Source organism: Schistocerca americana, chromosome 1 (genome assembly GCF_021461395.2).
Source record: "Schistocerca americana isolate TAMUIC-IGC-003095 chromosome 1, iqSchAmer2.1, whole genome shotgun sequence".
NCBI classification, from domain to species: Eukaryota; Metazoa; Arthropoda; class Insecta; order Orthoptera; family Acrididae; genus Schistocerca; species Schistocerca americana.
Window position 1 is genome coordinate 685727586 of NC_060119.1, and position 25713 is coordinate 685753298.

The following is a 25713-nucleotide window of genomic DNA, read 5'->3' on the forward strand; positions in this document are numbered from 1 at the left end:
TCTGTGTATAAATATGGTGTTGACTGACTGAAATGCTTAATGTTAAACAATTTTCTCTGGTTGGTCTTAATTTCGAATTTCAAGAAGTCACGTGCAGGCATTCACAGAGTACACAGTGCACGTTGGCGTCCAGCAGCATTCGCAGAAAACTTGAGATTTTCAAAAACGACTGCTGCGATTCACCCAAGTTATACGAGATTTTGCTATCTCCAAGAATGATTGCCTTTCGAGCGAATGGGCCGCTAACGATATATATCGAACGTTCGCCTCTGTGTCGACCACACGACTCTGGTGGCACGAGTTATGGATACTATTTACATCTTTCACTAGAACAACGACAATAAAACAAACTTGCATTACGTTACAATTAATTTTAAATGAAAATAATAACCCTACTCACTTTACTCGTCAGCTATGTGGTGTCATACACTGTTTATCGTGTTGTATAAACCGCCAGCAGCAATCCTTTCTTCCCACAACTCAGGTATTCTCTTGCTATGTCAATCGGAAATATCGAATGAGTATTAAGAGGGTCAGTTTTCCACTCAACCTCAATTTGTGGGAATGTAGACTTTGGAAGCAGTAGAGTTCGTTCCTATCTCCTGCACGCCCCTCTTTTTTTTATCGACGATTTAACAGATTTCCTCAAGTGTTCGATGTTCAGAGTGTACTCATGGATCGTCCCAGGCCACAAATTCAACAGAATGATGCAGAAATTCACGTTGAAACTCTTCTTCCTTGAAGGTGTTGTATGACTTAAAGCAGCCTGGCAATATAAAGCTCTTTTTCAGACAGACCAAACTTTTCTTCCTCCGTGAATAGACTCGAACTATAAAGAACTTGCGTGATTTCCTTTCAGTGCCCCCAAATACATTCAACTTCATTTTTCAAGGGTCGTCCTCTCTGGTATTTCCTAGTGGCTGTATGCGATTCGTCTATTTCAACAACCTGCTTTTGTCCAGCGATTAGAACACTCTCGTTCGTGACTATGACGTAACAGACTTCTCGGCAGAAACCTTAGCAGTCGCACACGGTATTCGTGGACAATTGTGTTTCAGAAGCTATCGCCTGTAGCGTATAGTCTCTTATGCAACAAGAAACTAAACTGATGTTCTTTTCGATGGATAACTTGGAACTTCCAAACCTTGCGTTCTTTCTTAAAAATGTTCTCTTTGACTGGGTGTAGTACACTTGCTAAGGAAAATCAGCATCTGCACTTTTCTTGTGAAGTTTCATACATTTGTGTCCGTGACATTCTTCACAATTACTGCTGTACTCACTTGAAGAAAAAATCGAAACCCCAACAAAATTTCAAATAACTTTCCACATTACACGACCCAGGAATTAGATTTCGCCATGTGACGCTGTCAGCACTCGAAACTGCAACTCTTTCACTCACTGCTTTTCAAAACCGAAAACAATAAACTATAATCACCTGGTGACGCACTAAACATTTACCATAATTAGCACCACCAGAGTAGTGTGGGCCACATTGAGTCACTAATTCGATATATATCGTTAGCTGCAGCACGCTCGATAGCTGATCATTCTTGGAAATTACCTGAGATGTTGGCTGCACTTATTTGGTAGAGTGTAGAGACGTAGCATCTTGCAGAAGAGTATAGTCGAAAAAACATAACTGTCTACGTTTCTTTGAAGTAGAAATTAACTCTACTCTTTCCATGGATACATTAGAATCATTTGAGGATTGCTCAAATGAGTAAATACAACTGATGATTGGATGTCGACTGTAGTTTTGAATGATTACAGACAGTAATACCGATCCGATCGCATCTGTCCCAGTTGGTTATCCGCTTGTAAAATGATTTAAATCGCCTTTCCACTTTGTTGATTACACGGACATCCAAAGTTAAGGAGTTCGTAGTCGTTATCGTCCGCGGTGCTGGTTCGGCAAAAAATAAATAAATAAATAAAAAATAAAATCCATCATGTCTGGAAGAAACAGACTAGTGGGTAGCGAATAAATCTTTAGGGCATCAGTTATTCAGTTAATACTTTGTAACAGAGTTAAAACCTGACGCATTCCAGTTGCTTTACTACATTTCAGTCTGTATAAAATTCAGTTTGTTGCTGCGAAGTCTCGGTAACAAAAGAATAACTGAACTGTTACTGTTTCAACTTGACTCCCCATTTGTATGCACACACGCGGTTCCAGACTTTTTTAAGTCTGGAGACGGTGTTGAGGCGTTGCTTCTGTCAGTATTGCTACTTATCCAGCGAAATCGAACAGTTTGGGACACATAGTGCCAGTACTGGTCCAAAAATTACGATCAGTAATTAATTTTTGACAAATAAATAATTACAAAATTACTATCAGTAATTAATTTTTGACAAATAATTAGATGGTCAGTTGTTCCCGCTGGTTGCGTGAAGCTTGAGATACACAGTTGCAAGAAGCAGCTTGAATTCTGTGGCCATATCGCCATCTTTTGCACGGTAGTGATTGGATTGAGCAACAACCACGTAGTTCCCTGCAATTCCAGTACGTCATCATGAATAAGCTGCCCCTAACGTAATTGTTTAACTGTTGGTCTCTATGCATAAATCAATTTAAACATCAAGTTACCGAAATTGCGAGCACGACCTAGAATTTTAAATGAAAGAAAGAATGTCCAATTAATTCTCATATATTCGGGTGCAAATTACGCATATTGTATTTCATTTACAATACTATAGTCGAACACAGTCTCTATTAACTGCACAAAAATACATCGGCTCTAGTACAATACAGCTACCTATCTTTTATGTAGGGGACGCGGGATTGCAGATGACGAAAAGGATCATTGCATACTCGTAGCTTGATTAATATGAAACATTTTCATAGCGATAACTCCTCTGATCACTCTATAAGAAAAGGATGGACATGCAGGAGAATCTAATAGCACACTGCTGGCAAATTGTCCCTTGCGTGTGGCCACGCAAAGCAATTACTGCGAAAGGCGCATCGAAATTCTACAGCAATTTCTCGCGAACCGTGTCTCACAAAAGAAAGAAACCTTAGAACAGAATCGAACAGCGACTCAGTCTTTATAAGCGATAAGCCTTGTAAATCTGTCTTACAAGAACGTCTACTGGAGGACAAAGAAATCTCAGTTAAATTTAAAATAACAGACGAAAAGTATTCTAGCAGTCAATTTAAATTAGAATTTTAATCGCTGTAAGCACACAAAGCAGCGTTGGGGAAGCTACTGGGATCATGAGCGAGTTGAAATACTGTCCACTGCCACAGGTAACTCATTACAAAGAACTCAAGTAATTACGAGAGTACCCCAACCGAAAATTACAGTGACCGCTATAAAGCGCCATTGATACGGTTTAAACGGAGGGAGGAGCACGATGGGATACTTAAACTTACTTGAAAAAACGCGAGATTAGCTTAGCACCACGTGCACTCTTAAAGCAAAGAAAACTAAGCTTTAATAAAAAAAAATCGATCGTAGAATGTCAGAAATGAAAAAAAGACAACTAAACAAACATCGTTTATAGCCTTGTTTCACAATTTATTATTAATGTTATTGCACAACCTAGGGTTCGGGTTATAAGCCCATTTCCAAGTACATTACTGACTCCCAAATATGATAATGCTATAGGTTCACATGACGACAAGGTAGAGATAATCTCAACTTGTTACGTATCGATCAATAGCTTAATGTACACTTACATCAATGAATATTTTTCTGCAAATTACATCCATTATTACACATTCACCAATTATACGACAGTGACCAGACTAAATTTATCCATAAGATAAGATATTTTTAACTACAATGGATCGGGGTCCAAAGTTTTGCTTTTATCCTAGGGTTTGTGATATCATCTAAAAGAGGTGAATAATCGAATTGTGTCTGCTCGTTTAATAATAGATCCGGGGATATACACATCTGTTTTTTAATTTCTAAAATTTGTAATTGGTCGAGTTTGGGCCCCCTTTCCACAGTGTGTGCAGGAGTTGCACATCTATAGTGTATTTGCAATTGCTGTTCAGGCAATGTTCTGCAAAAGCTGAATCAGGCTCCCTCAATCTCCAGCTTCTGTGGCGTTCCTTAAGCCTGCTACAGATTGATCTCCCCATTTGTTCAATGTAGCAAGACTGACACACCCGGCATGTGAAATTATAAACTCCACATTTTGTGATAGTTGGTTGTTTGTATTTTGCATTGAACAGGAAACCACCTACTGTCAGAGGGACATAGAAAAACACAGAGAAACCCTTTGCCTTCAAGATGTTACTTATTCTACTTGAAGTTTTCCCTATAAAATGTAATCTGCCCCATTTCTTTTCCTGTTTGTCTGTGTTTTTCATTGGGGACAGTAGGCGCCTGGCTTGCTTCTTCATCTTTTTACCTAAAATTTTATCAATGGTGTTGGGGTCAAATTCATTATGGCTATTGTTTTCATTGTGTTAAGTTCCTGGCCCAAGTCTTCTGGGACATAGGGATAGAAAGGAGACGGTAGATCATGTGATGGAATGCTGCAAGTTTGTAGGTTGTAGGATGGTGGGAAGAAACTGGGACGAAAGTGTCAGTGAAGGGATCTTTTCGGTAAATTTTAAATTTGTCGTTACTGTCTTCTATCTTTAAGCTAATTTCCAGGAAATTTATGTTGTGTCCCCCTCCCCCCATCTCCATGATGACCTTTATGGTAGTGTAGCACTGGTTCATATTTTCCACTAATTTATGGAGTTGTCTGTTGGAAACATTCCACATATAAAGAATATCATCTACATATCTGTACCAATATACTGCATGCTTTTGCCAGTGGTTCTCTCTTCAGAAAATCAGTCTCCCACTTGTCCATGAACATTTCTGATAGTAAGGGGGATAAAGGTGAGCCCAGTGCCAGATCATCTGTTTGTTGATAATAGCTCCCTTGAAAGAAGAGTTTATTTTGATTTTAAGAACATTCTACTCTACTAACAATGCTCAGCTGGTCTTCTAGATTTATACAATGAATACAATGAATGTGACACAATATCTGTCCAGTCTTGCACTGAAATACATGTGAACAAGCTACGCACATCAAAAGAGACTAATTTAACACTTGTCGGAACCTTAGCATCTGTTAACTTGTTAACTAAATCTAAACTGTTCTTAACGCTATATTTCCCTTTGAAGTTCAGCTTCTTCATGACGATGCTGATTCTCCTGTCAATTTTGTGTACTGGACCATGTATTGCAGATACCACTGGACGGATTGGCACTTCTGGTCTATGGAGCTTCGGTAAACCATAGAGTTGTGGTGACCTAAGTTTCATTTGCAGCATGCTCTCACAGGCATATTCAGAAGAGATATTCGAGCACTTGTTTATTACTGCTTAGCCTGATCATTGTAACTAGTGCAATAAGATTAATAATAAATTGTGAAACAAGGCAAAAACAGTGTTTGTTTAGTTAATTTACAATGTTTCATTAAGAACCCACATTTGATTCAATTACAAGAAAAGAGAAAAAAAAAAAAAGATTTATACAGAGGGAGGAACGTGAGATATTAAACTCACTTGAAATTACGCGAGACTAACTAGCACTAAATTAAACAATGCGATAATAAAAAAATTTAGATTGCGAATTGTGTGAAGTTTTATGCGAATGTTGGTTAAGCGAAACTATGGATTGCGAAACGCTCAAAAGCCTATCTGAAACTACGAGACATAACGAAGCCTATCAGGACAAACGTGGTTGCAAACACAAAGAATCAATGCAAACTACGAAAAAATGAAATCTCATAACAGCGGAAAGTGTTCCAAAGGCACACCGACTAAGCAAAATTAGAAAGAGAAAGGCTATGAAACAGCGAACTACGTCTATCTGACCTCACATCCTATCGTTCTCAACCTGTTGAATGTTCCCAGCGGAGCGGCCACTTACTTGCTTGGCCTGACCTCAACCAAGCTACGAGAAAAAGTGCCCCTTCCTTCTCTTGACCTGTCGGCACCCCCGCGCCAAGCGTGCGAATCTTTCTCTTTTCACAGCGATGGCTGCGTGATCCCCACCAACTTCTGCTCATCAGAGAACGCCGCTTGATCCTTCTCACCAGTGAACTCTCTGCTTGCAGAACTAAAGATCTCACGTGTGCTTATGCTCGTTGCACGATTTTCAAACTGCAAAAATGTTGGAAATTAGAGAGATGGGACCTGCATAAATTGAAGAAACCAGAAGCTGCGAGAATTTCAGAGGAAACATGAAGCGATGTTGGAGTGAAACAGACGCAAGGAATACCGTATAAGACGAATGGGTAGCTTTTAGAGATGAAACAGGCAGTAGAGAATCACGTAGGGTAAAAGATACGGTCAAGTACGAACCCCTAGATAGGTAAGAAAATGTTGAATTTAACTTCCGCAAGGACAAATTTAAAAATATAGCAGGTGAAAGGAAATACAAACTTCTAAAAATGAGATTGAGAAGAAGTGCTCAATGACTAGGCAAGAATAGCTAGGGGACAAATGCAGCGCTGCAGGATCATTGATAACTAAGGGAAAGATGTATGTTACGAAAGGAAAATTGAACAGGCCTTTGGAGGGAACAGAAGCAGCTGTACGAATATCCAGAGCTCAGATGACAAGCCATTTCTAAGAAAAGAAGGAAAAGCTGAAAATTGTATGGAACATACAGTGGCTGTATATATGGTGAACAAACTTGAGGAGAATTTTATAGAAAGAGAAGAGGAAGTAGGTGATGATGAGATGGGTCGTATGATATTGCGAGAATAATTCTACAGGGCATTGAGAAACTTATGTGGAAATTAAGGCCAGGTGTAGACAACGTTTCATCAGAATTATTGAGCCCTTGGGTAAGTCATCCATGACAAAATTGTTCCACCTAGTATGCAAGATATATGAGAGAGGTGAAATACCTCCTGACTTCACCCATAATATAATACAACCAAATCCAGAGGAGGTAGTTACTGACAGGTGTGAATACTACCGATCTACCATTTTAATAAGCCATGGTTGCAAAATTTAAACAGGGGTAGATCGGTTTGTGTTCCAGAGATGCGCAGGGACATACGAGGCAATGCAGACTTCACAACTGTTCTTAAAACCTGCTGAGTACCCATTGTTTCGCTGGTATACTTGTATGTCACATAAACTGCATACATCTCTTTCTCTCTTTTCTCTTCGTCCTCAACCCCCTGCCCATCTCCTCCTTTCCATTCTTTCTGTCCATCTCTTCACCTCCCTCTTTCATTCCCTCTGTCACCATCTCTCTTTCCATTTATTTCTGCCCCCTCTCTCTTGCCATCGCCCCCTCACCCTCTATGGTCGTCTCCCCCTTCCCTCCTTCTGAACTTCCCCTCCTTTCTCCTCTCAGTCCATCACCTCCTGCCCCACTCTCCCTGTCCATTCAGTCCTGCACTATGCTCTTCCTATCCATCCCCTCCAACCCCCACTCTCTGTCCATCCGCTCCCTACCCATCTCAACCCTCCCCCAGCCATGTCCTCGTCATGTGTGGACCCTGCGAGATAGGTCAATAGAGCAGCCTGATACTACTGCAACACGTCTGCCGTGCAGAGAAACCTATAGGGCAGAGTCTGAAATAAAACAGATTTTTGGGCTGAGCTCCTATGACAGCTAAGACAATATAGACCCTACAGTACTTACACTAGTGAAGTTTGTTGTTTGTCAGCCAAATTTAGTTAAAATCAGTCCAAGGGTTTTGGAGGAGATCCTGGACATAAACATATGCTTTATAATGTATAATATTCTTAGAATATAAGTTGCAGGAAATCAGATCTACGTTTTTAGCATTTGTGAATTTAAAGAAAGTTTCGAGAATTTAAGCTGAATACACTCTTTTAAAATCTGAATGTACTAGGGATAAAACACAGCGAAAGATTATTTACAGCTTTCGTAGAAACCGTTACAAGAGCTGAATGACAGGAAAGGGAAGCGGTGGTTGAGAAGGGAAGGAGACATGTTTGTAGCCTAACCCCAACTTTATTTATTCTGTATGTTGAGCAAGCTGTGAAGGATACCAAGGAGAAATTTTTAAAGGGCATTAAACTTTGCAGTTTGCCATTGACATTGTAATTCTGTCAGTGGTGGGTAACGATATGGAAGAGCATTCGAACGGAATGGATAGATACTTTCAGAAAAGACTTCCTGACACTTTCTTCAGAAACGCTTTTCTTGCCATTGCCTGTCTAAATTTTATATCCTTTCTACTTCGACCAACATCAGTTATTTTGCTCCACAAATAGCAAAACTCATCTACTACTTTAAGTGTCTCATTTTCAAATCGAAATCCCTCGGCATCACCTGATTTAATTCGACTACATTCCATTATCCTCGTTTTGTTTTTGTTCGATGTTCATCTTATATCCTCCTTCCAAGACTGTCGATTCCGTTCAGTTACTCTTGCAGGTCCTCTGCTGTCTCTGACAGAATTACAATGTTATCGGCAAACGTCGAAGTTTTAACTCTTCCCCCAGGACTTTAATTCCCACCCCAAATTTGTTTTGTATTTCCTTTACCGCTTTCTCAATATACAGACTGAATAACATTAAGGATAAGCTACAACACTGTCTCACTCGCTTCTCAACCATTGCTTCCCCCTCGTGCCCCTCAATTGTTATAACTTCTATCTGGTTTCTTTACCAATTGTAAATAGCCTGTCGCTCCCGGCAACATTCAAAATTTGAAAGAGAGTAAGAGTATTCCACTCAAAATTATCAAAATCTTTCTCTAGTCCTACTGTACTATTCGCATAAAAAAAAAACCACAGCCTACATACATTCCTGTAATGTGCTGAACGACCCCAGGCGCTTTCACCTCTTTCTCCACCACTGCCTCTCTTCTTGACAACCACATCCTCAGAAATACTACTTTTGCGAGTTCTCAGCTCACTGTTGATTGAGAATATCGATGAAGAATATTTTAAAGAAGTGGTGCTGCATAAATTGGGCAGGTGACAACAGTCCTTTTAGGTTTCGTGTGAGGATGCTTTGCCTTGCAAATGTAAGTATCTTGGGAAAAGCTACAGTTAATACTTTCGATGAGAAGGGGTTAGCAGAAAGAGAATTTGGTGATCTGGGCGTTGAGTGAGCATGCCACTGGATCTGTTTCGGAATCACGAGTGTCGTGTGGATTTACTACAGAGATGTTGCTCGGCAGTGGTGTTCCTGGGTGCGGGCACAGAGAGGGGCCCGGGCGCTGCGGCCGCAGTCGGCGGTGGGACAGGTCTGCAGGTCTGCTCACCTTTCCCTGACCTTCCGCAAAAGAAGGAATGCGCCGCCGCGCTGCCGCCGCCGCCTGTCTTCCTGTCTGGCAGCGCTGCACAGCCGAGGGGACACGACAGGGACTGCCTCTGAAGTCACCGCCGGCCCGGAACAGGCGCGCTCCCACCTAGCCCTGCTCGCGTCGCCTCTTACGCCTTTCAGCGCCTACCGCCTGCATAAAAGCAAATGCAAGTCAGCGTTTGTTTCGTGCGTACTCGCTCTGCAACAAAACGAAGCGCGCCACCGTCGGTACGACGCCTCGATTATTTTGCGTCCGACTCCTTCACAGTTACTAGACACTTGATCCCTACTAGCAGCTCGCACACAGAAGACCTTTCAATGACCACCGAGTAGCAGTGTTAAACACAAGTTGAAAATAATTGCTTCTTGAGATACAGGCATAGTCAACTGACGAGTCGATCTTAGAAAGCACAGACAAAAAAAACCATCATTCACACACTCGGGCAAAATGGTAGCATTAAGATCCGTAGCCCGAAATACCGCACACTTCTCTAGCTATAGACAGATATACCTAAGGAAAAATATTTTGCCCATCAATGGTATCCAGTGTTCTGAAAGGGAGAAACATCGAGATACGGTACTTCCGAGTAGAAGCCAACTGCGCTAAATTTAACTTTCAAAAGTAGCACAAAAGTGGTTTCGCTTTCTATAGCAACACATAGTTTTTTTTCCAGCGAGACAGATGACAATGCCTCACTACTCTCAAACTAAATCACGTTATTGCAGCTAAGCTGTCAGTGAACTTCACAGCAGATGAAGTAGTGATTATGAATTAAAAATAAATACGACGGGACTTCCGAAAAATGAGTTACACATTGTGACTTGTACTGAATACTACACTACACTTCAAAGTAACACAGATAAATTATACAATTTTCAGACATAGTCAACACGTCTTTGTATACAGCGCCCATAACCTTCTACCGACTGTTCAATTCTTCTACGATAAAAATCCACTTCTTCATCACGAAACAATTCGACAATCGTTGTGTGAATGTCCTCCTCACTGCTAGAAAATCTCCCTCCCCCCCCCCCTTCCCTGTGGGTGTTCTTTCAGTTCAGTTTGCCGAAAAGATGGAGATCGCATAATGCAAGATGAGGATTTTTCGATCAGCAGCATCCACGTCTGTGCAGCTTTGGTCAAATTGTTGGGACCATTTCATTACCACTGGACGCGACTTTGTATATGGTCCATATAACACCAGAATTTCACACTGAATCTGTGTGTCATTTAGACGTTTTCCACACAAGAATCATACCATTCTTAATATTTCAACTTTGGGGCACACTTCTAGTTGCCACACCATTTCACTCCTACACTGTGATGCACCTGTTATCCGTACCGCAGCGTAACTGTGTCTACATGAAATCTGGATCATCTAGGAGAGAGTGTTGAGCCGTGGAACGTTTTTCAGATTTTCACATCTATCCAGTCCTGTAAAAGACGTATGGTATATCTTCTTATCCCATTTTGAAATGATAGTATTTACTTTACGTGTTCTTCGTGTGTACATTCACTTTATGCTTTCCGGGGCATGCAAGTGATATTATCTGTTTTGCCTGCAACATGGCGCGGTTATTGGTTGATTACGTCCCTTCTTACGTGGTGATGTTTTGTGGAAAGATAGATAAATCACCAAATATTAATATACAAAACTAGTATCGATTCCACGACTTCGTTTAATCACGATGAAACAGTTCACGGGCGAAGGCAAGTCACCACATTGCCATCGTCAGGTGCGCTGATGAAGTGACTACTTACGGGTTGGAACGGCGGTTGGCCGTTGGACGCAGACATCTGGCTTTTCACTCATGAACTATGTCGTCATGAATCACGCCGGGAGAAGCTGAAGAATCACATATGACTGAGCATGTCAGACAATTCGTCGAACACTGACATCACTTTTGTACTTGCTTCATTATTTTGTTTGCAACACTCACGTCTTTCCTGCGCCCTCGACGTTCCTTCCCAAATAGTGATTTTATCAATACTTTGCACGCACTAACACGTCATCTTTCGTTGCTCGCTTCACTGCTGCCATCCGGTTCATACTCACTTTGCACTCCTTTTCTTGTGTCTTACGCTGATGACTTGAAAAGCATCGAGAGGTCGTCGGCAGGAAGACGTTTGCCTCTCACGTAATCGTCATAGAAGTGTAATACTGTTCTGGACAGTTCCTTTCCTTTTAGGTGTTTTATAATCAAACAACTACGTCATACAGGCACTGAGCTCAGGGGCATACATTTACGTCTAAAAAATGTTTATCATCTTTGCATTAATAAAAATGTGATGTGACTTGTAAGATATTTAAGGATATGGAAACTTCATAGCTTCTTCGGTAAATTTTCAGTTCTTCAATGAAGGGAGGAAAATAAAAATTATACGTCCCGTCGACATCGAAATCATTAGAGACGGAGTACAAGCTCGGATTGTTTCAAGGGTGAAGAAGAAACCGTCCCGTCAGTTGCCTGGAAGAATTTCTGGATTTTAACCGTTGTCCTCTCGATTGCGAGTCCAGTATGTTAGCCACTGCGTCATCTTTCTCGGTTTCACTTCCTAATACCGAACTCATCTACGTCCAGTACATTTTCAGTTGTTCTTTCTACTGCTCTGCGTGTTACTATGATTAACAGGTTATAAGCACGTCTTCTCCGACTGTCCCATAGTTTTCATATTAATCTGCAAGTATTTTATTTGGTAATGTGATGTTAGTGCTTTTAACGAAATCAAATAGAACTTCCTCCCTTTATAGATCTGTGACACGAACTAAAATGTCCTAATTCTTGTAACTCCCAAACATTTCAGTAACTCCGACGACACATCGGCGACACCTGCTAGCTTGTTAGAGCTTAAGAAATTCAACGCTTAGTCGAACTCGGACCACACTACCGTATCACCTATTTCTTTCCGCGTTAACATCATTCTCTTCTTCGGTCACACATTTGACAGTTGTTCTTTACCGTGGATACGTTTTACGTACACCTGCAACCTGTCTGCCCTTTCTTCTGCATAATTGCTTATTAATGTCTGAACCACGTAGGTTAGATTCTTAAAATTTAAGTTCTCTAAAGTTACACCTCATCATCCTGTAGGCCGCGTCCATATTTCCTACAACTGTATCTTTCTCAATATCTTTACGCATTTCTATTGTCTATTCTGATGTAGTACCATTTTGTTAATTTCATCTCTAAGTAAGCTATACCGCTGCATTTCCGTCTCAAGCACGTTACATTTCTTTGTTCGATCAGGAAAAAAGAACGTAGGCGGCCGCTGTGGCCGGGCCGTTATAGGTGCTTCACTCCAGAACCGCGCTGCTGCTACGGTCGCAGGTTCGCATCCTGCCTCGGGCATGGGTGTGTGTGATGTCCTTAGGTTAGTTAGGTTTAAGTAGTTCTCAGTCTAGGGGACTGATGACCTGAGATGTTCCCATAGTGCTTAGAGCCATTTGAACCAATAAAGAAGGTTTTGTAGGTCAGTACCAGCCCTTCAGTGATTAAGGCAGTACGACACAAGTCTCAAGAAAAAAATTCTAAAAAATTGAGTTTGAGAATCAGAAGATTTTCGATTGTTGTCAAGCACAAGGCAGTTAGTCACATACTGATAGGCCTAATGGCAGTTGAGTGCTTAGCATAAAAGTCTTGTAACCGCAAGGCTACTGGTTCGATTTTTCTATGAAGCAACTTTTATTTTTATTCAGGGTAAAAATTTAATAACATATAGTGATTCACAAATTTTTATTAAAAATAATAATTTACGCTTTAAATCACCAAACCTATGAAAATGCAAGTACTCTCATTAAATTAAAATTTGTTGCAAAAATGCGAACCATGAACTGTAAATAATTTTGTTTTATTTCTAAAGGTTTATTTATTTTATTTTGCGTGCCCAGGACATGCAGACTTTCTTGAAGTTCAACAGTACTATTGCTGTTAGTAATATTTTAATTTAACAATAAAGCATTTTGCATGATCATATGAAAATTTAATTTATTGTTATGAAATTATTATTCAAAAATAAAAGCTGCTTATTACTAAAAGTTATGATTTAATAATTGTTAATTAACATTTCCGTATGATAATAAACACAGAATGTAAGTAAAGGTAAAATACACTCCTGGAAATTGAAATAAGAACACCGTGAATTCATTGTCCCAGGAAGGGGAAACTTTATTGACACATTCCTGGGGTCAGATACATCACATGATCACACTGACAGAACCACAGGTACATAGACACAGGCAACAGAGCATGCACAGTGTCGGCACTAGTACAGTGTATATCCACCTTTCGCAGCAATGCAGGCTGCTATTCTCCCATGGAGACGATCGTAGAGATGCTGGATGTAGTCCTGTGGAACGGCTTGCCATGCCATTTCCACCTGGCGCCTCAGTTGGACCAGCGTTCGTGCTGCACGTGCAGACCGCGTGAGACGACGCTTCATCCAGTCCCAAACATGCTCAATGGGGGACAGATCCGGAGATCTTGCTGGCCAGGGTAGTTGACTTGCACCTTCTAGAGCACGTTGGGTGGCACGGGATACACGCGGGCGTGCATTGTCCTGTTGGAACAGCAAGTTCCCTTGCCGGTCTAGGAATGGTAGAACGATGGGTTCGATGACGGTTTGGATGTACCGTGCACTATTCAGTGTCCCCTAGACGATCACCAGTGGCGTACGGCCAGTGTAGGAGATCGCTCCCCACACCATGATGCCGGGTGTTGGCCCTGTGTGCCTCGGTCGTATGCAGTCCTGATTGTGGCGCTCACCTGCACGGCGCCAAACACGCATACGACCATCATTGGCACCAAGGCAGAAGCGACTCTCATCGCTGAAGACGACACGTCTCCATTCGTCCCTCCATTCACGCCTGTCGCGACACCACTGGAGGCGGGCTGCACGATGTTGGGGCGTGAGCGGAAGACGGCCTAACGGTGTGCGGGACCGTAGCCCAGCTTCATGGAGACGGTTGCGAATGGTCCTCGCCGATACCCCAGGAGCAACAGTGTCCCTAATTTGCTGGGAAGTGGCGGTGCGGTCCCCTACGGCACTGCGTAGGATCCTACGGTCTTGGCGTGCATCCGTGCGTCGCTGCGGTCCGGTCCCAGGTCGACGGGCACGTGCACCTTCCGCCGACCACTGGCGACAACATCGATGTACTGTGGAGACCTCACGCCCCACGTGTTGAGCAATTCGGCGGTACGTCCACCCGGCCTCCCGCATGCCCACTATACGCCCTCGCTCAAAGTCCGTCAACTGCACATACGGTTCACGTCCACGCTGTCGCGGCATGCTACCAGTGTTAAAGACTGCGATGGAGCTCCGTATGCCACGGCAAACTGGCTGACACTGACGGCGGCGGTGCACAAATGCTGCGCAGCTAGCGCCATTCGACGGCCAACACCGCGGTTCCTGGTGTGTCCGCTGTGCCGTGCGTGTGATCATTGCTTGTACAGCCCTCTCGCAGTGCCCGGAGCAAGTATGGTGGGTCTGACACACCGGTGTCAATGTGCTCTTTTTTCCATTTCCAGGAGTGTATATATCCACCGAGAATCGGGTTTGTGCGATTGCAAATATAAGATCTAAATGCTGCACACTTATTTTTTTTTTCTAGAAGCAAATAGATCGCAAATATAAGATCTAAATGCTACACACTTTTTTTTGTAGAAGTATCTTGTTGGCCTGAAATACGAGTATGAATAATTACAATGTCATACCAATAACAATCTTCGAGAATTCAATTTACTTAAATTATTTACATTAACGAAAACATTCCGCTTCTCCTTCTTTGCTTTTCCCCGTTTCTCTGTGAGGTCGGCACATACGCCAGTGGTAACTGGCGACTGTATATCCTTCCTAACACCACCACTTTACCCTGGGACAGAATCTGTGTACCCCACCTGTCTGTGTCTAGAGTAAATATCAATTTCAACTGTGAGAACGGTTTCTAAATGTCTGCGTAGCATGTATCAGAGTGGGGTATGGGAAACAGCCTGAAAACACATACAGGCTGTCCTTCGTTAATGCACCGGGCAGAATCGATCCGTGGCCGGCTTGTCTCCCCGCATACCGGAAACAGAGGCTTTCACTTCCTCGGGTATCTTGGCAAGTATGTTAACCGAGGAATTAATTAATTAAAAAATTAAATGATATTTCCATCCATATGGCAAGTAAACTGAGAATATCTTATACGAGGATTTCGTCGCAACAGACTTCGATCTCATTATATAATCTCATTTTATCGTCTCCTTGCGGAACATTTTTTCTGTGCTTTGTTGATGTGTCGGTAGTAGTATATGTAAATTAGAGGAATTGAGCCGCAGGACTACAGCAGTTACAACAGAATATTTTTTCTAAAATAAAAATTTCACGTGTATTACAATACAGGGAACATGTGATATTTATGTTAATCATACGAAGACTTCCGGCATGACAAGTCAGCCTCATTCTGCCAACGGCCTTGTCAAAGAGGGCGGAAGAGCGGATAGAGGTTCAGGGCGCTCTCTTGTCCTAGGGGTGGGAAATTGCCCCTAAAGGCGGAAGAATCAGCAATGATCAACGACATGAGGATGCAGAAGGCAATGGAAACCACTGCATTAAAGATACGCTACGTGTATCCACAGGACATGTGGCCTGTAATTGAAGAATTGTCATGATGATCTCTCCATTGGCAAAAGATTTCGGAATAGTCCCCCATTCGGATCTCCGGGAGGGGACTGCCAAGGGGGAGGTTACCATGAGAAAAAGATTGAATAATCAACGAAAGGATAACGTTCTACGAGTCGGGGCGTGGAATGTCAGAAGCTTGAACGTGGTAGGGAAACCAGAAAATCTGAAAAGGGAAATGCAAAGGCTCAATCTAGATATAGTAGGGGTCAGTGAAGTGGAAGGAAGACAAGGATTTCTGGTCAGATGAGTATCGTGTAATATCAACAGCAGCAGAAAATAGTATAACAGGTGTAGGATTCGTTATGAATAGGAAGGTAGGGCAGAGGGTGTGTTACTGTGAACAGTTCCGTGACCGGGTTGTTCTAATCAGAATCGATAGCAGACCAACACCGACAACGATAGTTCAGGTATACATGCCGACGTCGCAAGCTGAAGATGAGCAGATAGAGAAAGTGTATGAGGATATTGAAAGGGTAATGCAGTATGTAAAGGGGGACGAAAATCTAATAGTCGTGGGCGACTGGAATGCAGTTCAGGGGAAGGAGTAGAAGAAAATGTTACAGGAGAATATGGGCTTGGGACAAGAAATGAAAGAGGAGAAAGACTAATTGAGTTCTGTAACACGTTTCAGCTAGTAATAGCGAATACCCTGTTCAAGAATCACAAGAGGAGAAGGTATACTTGGAAAAGGCCGGGAGATACGGGAAGACTTCAATTAGATTACATCATGGTCAGACAGAGATTCCGAAATCAGACACTGGATTTTAAGGCGTACCCAGGAGCAGATATAGACTCAGATCACAATATAGCAGTGATGAAGAGTAGGCTGAAGTTCAAGACATTAGTCAGGAAGAATCAATACGCAAAGAAGTGGGATACGGAAGTACTAAGGAATGACGAGATACGTTTGAAGTTCTCTAACGCTATAGATACAGCAATAAGGAATAGCGCAGTAGGCAGTACAGTTGAAGAGGAATGGACATCTCTAAAAAGGCCCATCACAGAAGTTGGGAAGGAAAACATAGGTACAAAGAAGGTAGCTGCGAAGAAACCATGGGTAATAGAAGAAATACTTCAGTTGATTGATGAAAGGAGGAAGTACAAACATGTTCCGGAAAAATCAGGAATACAGAAATACAAGTCGCTGAGGAATGAAATAAACAGGAAGTGCAGGAAAGCTAAGACGAAATGGCTGCAGGAAAAATGTGAAGACATCGAAAAAGATATGATTGTCGGAAGGACAGACTCAGCATACAGGAATGTCAAAACAACCTTTGGTGACATTAAAAGCAACGGTAGTAACATTAAGAGTGCAACGGGAATTCCCCTGTTAAATGCAGAGAAGAGAGCAGACAGGTGGCAAGAATACATTGAAAGCCTCTGTGAGGGTGAAGATTTGTCTGATGTGATAGAAGAAGAAACAGGAGTCGATTTAGAAGAGATAGGTGTTCCAGTATTAGAATCGGAATTTAAAAGAGCTTTGGAGGACTTACGGTCAAATAAGGCAGAAGGGATAGATAACATTCCATCAGAATTTCTAAAATCATAGGGGGAAGTGGCAACAAAACGACTATTCACGTTGGTGTGTAGAATATATGAGTCTGGCGACATACCATCTGACTTTCGGAAAAGCATCATCCACACAATTCCGAAGACGGCAAGAGCTGACAAGTGCGAGAATTATCGCACAATCAGCTTAACAGCTCATGCAGCTGCTTACAAGAGTAATATACAGAAGAATGGAAAAGAAAATTGAGAATGCGCTAGGTGACGATCAGTTGGGCTTTAGGGAAAGTAAAGGGACGAGGGAGGCAATTCTGACGTTACGGCTAATAATGGAAGTAGGCTAAAGAAAAATCAAGACACTTTCATGGGATTTGTCGACCTGGAAAAAGTGTTCGACAATATAAAATGGTGCAAGCTGTTCGAGATTCTGAAAAAAGTAGGGGTAAGCTATAGGGAGAGACGGGTCATATGCAATATGTACAACAACCAAGAGGGAATAATAAGAGTGGACGATCAAGAACGAAGTGCTCGTATTAAGAAGGGTGTAAGACAAGGCTGTAGCCTTTCGCCCCTACTATTCAATCTGTACATCGAGGAAGCAATGATGGAAATAAAAGAAAGGTTCAGGAGTGGAATTAAAATACAAGGTGAAAGGATATCAATGATACGATTCGCTGATGACATTGGTATCCTGAGTGAAAGTGAAGAAGAATTAAATGATCTGCTGAACGGAATGAACAGTCTAATGAGTACGCATTATGGTTTGAATGTAAATCGGAGAAAGACGAAGGTAATGAGAAGTAGTAGAAATGAGAACAGCGAGAAACCTAACATCAGGATTGATGGTCACGAAGTCAATGAAGTTAAGGAATTCTGCTACCTAGGCAGTAAAATAATCAATGACGGACGGAGCAATGAGGACATCAAAAGCAGACTCGCTATGGCAAAAAAGGCATTTCTGGCCAAGAGAAGTCCACTAATATCAAATACCGGCCTTAATTTGAGGAAGAAATTTCTGAGGATGTATGTCTGGAGTACAGCATTGTATGATAGTGAGACATGGACTGTGGGAAAACCGGATCAGAAGAGAATCGAAGCATTTGAGAAGTGGTGCTATAGACGAATGTTGAAAATTAGGTGGACTGATAACGTAAGGAATGAGGAGATTCTATGCAGAATCGGAGAGGAAAGAAATATGTGGAAAACACTGATAAGGAGAAGGGACAGCATGATAGGACATCTGCTGAGACATGAGGGTAGTAGTAGTAGTAGTAGTAGTAGTAGTAGTAGAGGGGTTTTTTGGGCGCACGACAGCAAGGTCTTCAGCGCCCGTTCAGTAACATAATGAGAAGGGTGTCAAGAAAAATCCCAGAACAGGAGTAGAAAACGGAACATAAAACACGGGGAACAATCGTTGAAAAATATGTGCTCACCCACACCGAAGCGTGGGATGAAGCCGGGTGTCAGCAGTAAAACATGGACAACACAGGATGAAAATGATAGAGGTAGCTAAAACAATGTAGCAGACGGAAGTGGCTGGCTGACCACAAGGAAAAAAGGGGAGGAGTGAGCCACTCTGTAATACACTAAAACCTCCAGCCTAAAAGTTTAGGCCAGAACATCACAAAACTTAAAAACCCTAGACACACACGTCTCATCATTAGCTAAAACAGACGGCAGATCCCCATCAACTTGTGCTTCCGCCCTTGCATCACGGTATAAAATGCAGTCTATTAAAATATGCTGGACAGAGATGTGCACACCACAAGCATCACAAATGAGTTCCATGGTACTAGAGGGAGCTGTAGAAGGCAAAGACTGTAGAGGAAGACAGAGATTGGAATACGTCAAGCAAATAATTGAGGACGTAGGTTGCAAGTGCTACTCTGAGATGAGGGGATTAGCACAGGAACGGAATTCGTGGCGGGCCGCATCAAACCAGTCAGTAGACTGATGAAAAAAAAAACGAATCATTTGTTCAGATTGTTGTACAGAAAGCAGTCTTTCCAAGTCTGTATACATAATGAAATCCCCAAACAACTGCCTGCATTGCACTCCCATTTGTTGATTCAAAATAGCCTACATTTTAAATACATTTTCTTTGGCATTTTACATTATATCCCACCTTCGTATTTCCGTCGGGTAATCTTTACTTCAGTGGTTTCGATTCGAACTCTTAATTTACAAAAAAATGGCTCTGAGCACTATGGGACTCAACTGCTGTGGTCATCAGTCCCCTAGAACTTAGAACTACTTAAACCTAACTAACCTAAGGACATCACACACATCCATGCCCGAGGCAGGATTCGAACCTGCGACTGTAGCAGTCGCACCTTAATTTACATTTTGATCTCTGAACCTGACTCGAGAATTGTACGCAGTTAATATGATTTGAGACCCAATTGGAGTAATGACACAAAATCGATAAATTACTCTGCTACAGTGTCGTTGAGTTTTAAGAGAGAGATTGTAAAACGTCCGACACACCAGCCAGAGTGCATTAGCATCAGGGAAAAATTTTAGAATCTTGCAACAAAACTTGGTTTATCATATTTCCGCTCTTCTCGTGATACAAAATATCTATGATGGATATGTTATTCTGGTAAAATCCGGTGAATAATCCAAGTTCGAAGTGAGATGGTTCTACAAACCGATCGATTCTTCTGTTACTGATTCTCTACTGACAACACAGTATCCCCGCCTTAGTTAATACTGGCGACTCCGACTCTATCATACCTAACGGTCACATCCAAAATACAAAGGAATGTTGGCAAAGATTTGATCAGATAGTGCATATTACAGAGGGGCTGAGAGAAGACACCTCTGCATCTAGTCAGAATAGCAATTGGGTACAAGTGAAGCGTCTCTGACGTTAGTGTAAAACATTGTCAGAACTCAATCATTTGTTGACCATGTTTACAGTCGACTTGTTCCTTACTGGCCTTGTAGCTGATGCCTCATTCAGCGGCGTGTCGGATTCCCGCTGACAACTCCTGAGTCAGATCCTCATCTTCAGGCCGAAGTGAAGCGTGAGTGACCTCGCGCCGCAGCGCTCTGTCGTCGCGGCTACGGTCCAGCACGAATGATGTCGTACAAGTTGCTGGAGTGTGCTCGATCCCACTCCGAATTCTGTGTTAACCCTTGATGATCCACCGCGGAGTGGTGTCGTCGGAAGTCATGTGGTCGGTCGATCTTCTTCCTACCAGCCAAGTAGGTTTCATCACCCGGAGGCGCCTAATTGTTGAACAGGAACGTAAACCTCACGAGACCCTGCTGCCAGTGTCCAAGCTGAAGTTCGGTGCTACCAACACTCTGCGATGTGGTGTTGTCAGAAGGCAGTCAACTTCTCCGTAAGCAATGTTAGGCGGCAAACAGTATGAAGTTCATCAGGCGTAGACCGTCGTCTCAGGTACATCCTCGGCTGGTTTGTAGACTGTTCTGGTGCATAGAGGATATACATTCGCAACAGAATCGTAATGATGGAATCGAGTGCGATTACTGTGAACGCCATCTATCCCAGTAATCAATTTCTTGAGAGTTGGAGTTAAAAAGCTAGCATGAGGCTATGACGTTGTGCTCGGTTCGTAATGACCCCATGTGTCGTTATTCTGCTATATTCGCATAACAGGCTTCTAACTGTGAGGTGGATTCTCTAATAACGAATCTTATGAATTAGGTGCAGTTTCTTTTGACATCTCATAGGAAGTAACGAATATGCCTGTCACGTTTCCTTTGGTTTTCTGTCCCCTGCTATTTTCTGCTAAGCTCTCTCTCTCTATCGGCGCGGTTTTGTAACATGCTGAGGCCTGACCGACTTGCGATATACCGCTTATTTCTTGGTTCAGTCTCGGCCTCTGGCGTGACTGAACATTTATTGTATCAAGGTGAATGACTTTTTATAAAATTTTCTAATTTACAACCCCTTCCTATTCTGATCTTTAACAATAAATGTGCTATATTCGCTTCAGAACTACACACATAAAACACAACCATCAGCAACAGCGATAAACAGTTCGAAATGTTTTTCTACTTAACAGTACTCGGAAAACTAAGATTCAGAAGTGCAACGTAAGCCTTCGTGGCTGGTACTAAAAAATGGCTCTGAGCACTATGGGACTCAAATTCTGAGGTCATTTGTCCCCTAGAACTTAGAAGTAGTTAAACCTAACTAACCTAAGGACATCACACACATCCATGCCCGAGGCAGGATTCGAACCTGTGACCGTAGTGGTCTCGCGGTTCCAGACTGCAGCGCCTAGAACCGCACGGCCACTTCGGCCGACGTGGCTGGTACTGACATCACTTAAAACTTCTTGGCTAATAGGCAGTGGTCGTTACATAAAACTTTCTCCTAACGATTCCTCTCCGACTGCGGGTGATGTCTTTAGACGTAAAATGGCGAACTGCAAGCAGAACCCGCCGGAGCGGGCAGTGTAGAGGGCACCTCAGTCCATCACGTGACGTCGGTTACCAGATTATCTCTGGTGGTGCCAACATCCTCGACTGAAAGTAATCGAGCGTCATTATTTTCTGTTAAAATTATAACGGTGGTTATAAATCTCAATGTTTTCGATACAACACTCATCTCAGTGAATTTTGTTTCATGATTACCCTCTTGGTAAAGATACTCCGCTACGCCGATTTATCCTTACGTCCCAGACGGCAATTCCTCTTGCGATCGACCAGACGGGTGTTAACACTTCTTTTTGTGATACCTATATAAACCCGACCACACCTCCAACGAATTTTATGTACATCCGGGGTAGCCAAAGTATGTCGTATATCTTTCGCCTATCTTAAATATTATATTTTCCTCTTGATGGTTCCGAAGGTAGTTTCCACGCTATGCTTGCTCGACACTTTCCCAGTGTGGTCTGTAAACGTACTGGTGAATGGAAGGAAAACTTTCCCTTTGGGCGACTGTCGTTCTTCGTTGATCCTGATTCTCATCCTAGGATGAAGTGCTCGATATCCAGTATCTCCTTGTGCGAATAACCATTCCTTTTGAATCTTTCAAATAATTTGGTTCATAAATTTTGTGCACCCTGTCCACCAAGGTTTCCATCACACCTCTTTTTTCGTTTGAAATGGTGGTCAGAATCTCTGTGCAGGTAACGGTCAGTATGCGTGGCTTTTCTGTGTACTCTATGGTCCAATGTCCCGTCCCCTCGCTTGATAACAGGCACATCCAAGAAATTCAGTTGGCCATTATTGTCCATCTCAACAATAAATTGTATTTTTGAAATTAAACTGTTAGGATGTATCAGGAAGGTATACTATACCGCGAAAGTATGTACGACACTGCAGTACCACCTCTCTTGTATTTTACTGGCAGTGTGCAACGCCCGCTGTTCAGAGTTCTAGATAAACAAATTGGCCAGAGCCGGACTAAGAGGATTGCCCATAGCCACCCCGTCATTTTTTTCATAAAAATAATTATTGCATTGTCCGCCCCAATAGTTGAGTGGTCAGCGTGACGGATTGCCGTCCTCTGAGCCCGAGTTCGATTACCGGCTGAGTCAGGGATTTTCCCCGCTCAGGGACTGGGTGTTGTGCTGTCTTCATCATTCTTTCATTCCCAACCGGGGCACAGGTCGCCCAATGTGGCGTCCAATGCAATAAGACCTGCACCACGGCGGCCGGACCTGCCCCGCAAGGGGCTTCCCCGCTAATGACGCCAAACGCTCATTCCATTTTCCATTATTGCATTGGAAGTAGGTCGTCATGAGTAAGTGTATGGATAATTCCACTATATCTGTAATTTGTCGAAGGCACTGAAGGGTATCAGTGCAGATAAAAACATTATCGATCTTACGGTAGACATGAGTCCAGATGAGAAGCCGGTCAGTGTGGCCGAGCGGTTGTAGGCGCTTCAGTCTGGAACCGCGTGACCGCTACGGTCGCATGTTCGAATCCTGCCTCGGGCATGGATGTGTGTGATGTCCTTAGGTTAGTTAGGTTTAAGTACGAGGGCAGTTCAATAAGTAATGCAACACATTTTTTTTCTCGGCCAATTTTGGTTGCAAAAACCGGAAATATCTTGTGGAATATTTTCAAACATTCCCGCTTCGTCTCGTATAGTTTCATTGACTTCCGACAGGTGGCAGCGCTGTACGGAGCTGTTAAAATGGCGTCTGTAACGGATGTGCGTTGCAAACAACGGGCAGTGATCGAGTTTCTTTTGGCGGAAAACCAGGGCATTTCAGATATTCATAGGCGCTTGCAGAATGTCTACGGTGATCTGGCAGTGGACAAAAGCACGGTGAGTCGTTGGGCAAAGCGTGTGTCATCATCGCCGCAAGGTCAAGCAACACTGTCTGATCTCCCGCGTGCGGGCCGGCCGTGCACAGCTGTGACTCCTGGGGGCGGAGCGTGCGAACACACTCGTTCAAGATGATCGACGGATCACCATCAAACAACTCAGTACTCAACTTGACATCTCTGTTGGTAGTGCTGTCACAATTGTTCACCAATTGGGATATTCAAAGGTTTGTTCCCGCTGGGTCCCTCGTTGTCTAACCGAACACCATAAAGAGCAAAGGAGAACCATCTGTGCGGAATTGCTTGCTCGTCATGTGGCTGAGGATGAAAATTTCTTGTCAAAGATTGTTACATGCGATGAAACATGGGTTCATCACTTCGAACCTGAAACAAAACGGCAATCAGTGGAGTGGCGCCACACCCACACCCCTAACAAGAAAAAGTTTAAAGCCATACCCTCAGCCAGTAAAGTCATGGTTACAGTCTTCTGGGACGCTGAAGGTGTTATTCTGTTCGATGTCCTTCCCCATGGTCAAACGATCAACTCTGAAGTGTATTGTGCTACTCTTCAGAAATTGAAGAAACGACTTCAGCATGTTCGTAGGCACAGAAATCTGAACGAACTTCTCCTTCTTCATGACAATGCAAGACCTCACACAAGTCTTCGCACCCGAGAGGAGCTCACAAAACTTCAGTGGACTGTTCTTCCTCATGCACCCTACAGCCCCGATCTCGCACCGTCGGATTTCCATATTTTTGGCCCAATGAAGGACGCAATCCGTGGGAGGCACTACGCGGATGATGAAGAAGTTATTGATGCAGTACGACGTTGGCTCCGACATCGACCAGTGGAATGGTACCGTGCAGGCATACAGGCCCTCATTTCACGATGGCGTAAGGCCGTAGCATTGAATGGAGATTACGTTGAAAAATAGTGTTGTGTAACTAAAAGATTGGGGAATAACCTGGTGTATTTCGATGCTGAATAAAACAACCCCTGTTTCAGAAAAAAAATGTGTTGCATTACTTATTGAACTGCCCTCGTAGTTCTAAGTTCTAGGGGACTGATGACCACAGATGTTAAGTCCCATAGTGCTCAGAGCCATTTGAACTATTTTTGTTAAGTCCCATAGTGCTCAGAGCCATTTGAACCAGATGAGAAGAGACTGCTATCATAAAAAGAGCAATAATATTTTTAATCCCATCACTTATAAAAAACTTCAGAAAGATCTGACTACGAAGATTTTCGAAATCGCTAATCGACTGGTGAAAGCATCTTCACTCTCGTTTGACGATAAGAAGCTACTCTGAAAAACGGAAACGTACCCGGCTAGGTTCTACGGATTACCCAAGGTGCACAAACCACAGATTCCTTTGAGGTCTATAGTGTGTGCTGTAGAGTCCCACACCCACAAATTAGGTAGACACGTCGCCTCATTGCTGCAACCTCCTGTTGATGGAGTTGACAGTCACATTAACAATTCATATCTTATCATTCAGAAATTAAAAGAAATGCACGTGGGCCAGGGTGATGTCCTCGTAAGTTTTGATGTTTTGTCGTTATTTACGATGATTCTTGTGAACAAAGCTGTCTCATGTATAGCGGATATTTTTCCAGCAAATATTGTGGTTCAGATACTGTCTCACAACGACCTGTTTTCAATGTAATAATGGCTTTTATGACTATATTGACGGCGTGGCTATGGGCAGTCCTCTTAGTCCAGCTCTCACCAGTTTGTTTATGGAGACCTTCGAACAACGGGTGTAGCGCACTACCAGTAAAAGGCAAGCCAGCTGGTACCGCTATGTTCATGATACTTTCTTAGTATGAACACACTCTGCAGAGGAACTGGATTCCTTCCTGATACATCTCGTGAGTTTCAGTCCAAAAACACAATTAACTATGGAGACGGAGTATAATGGCGAACTGAATTTCTTGGATGTGCCTGTTATCAAGCGAGGGGCCGGGACATTGGGCCATAGAATATACAGAAAAGCCACGCATACTGACCGTTATCTGCACAGA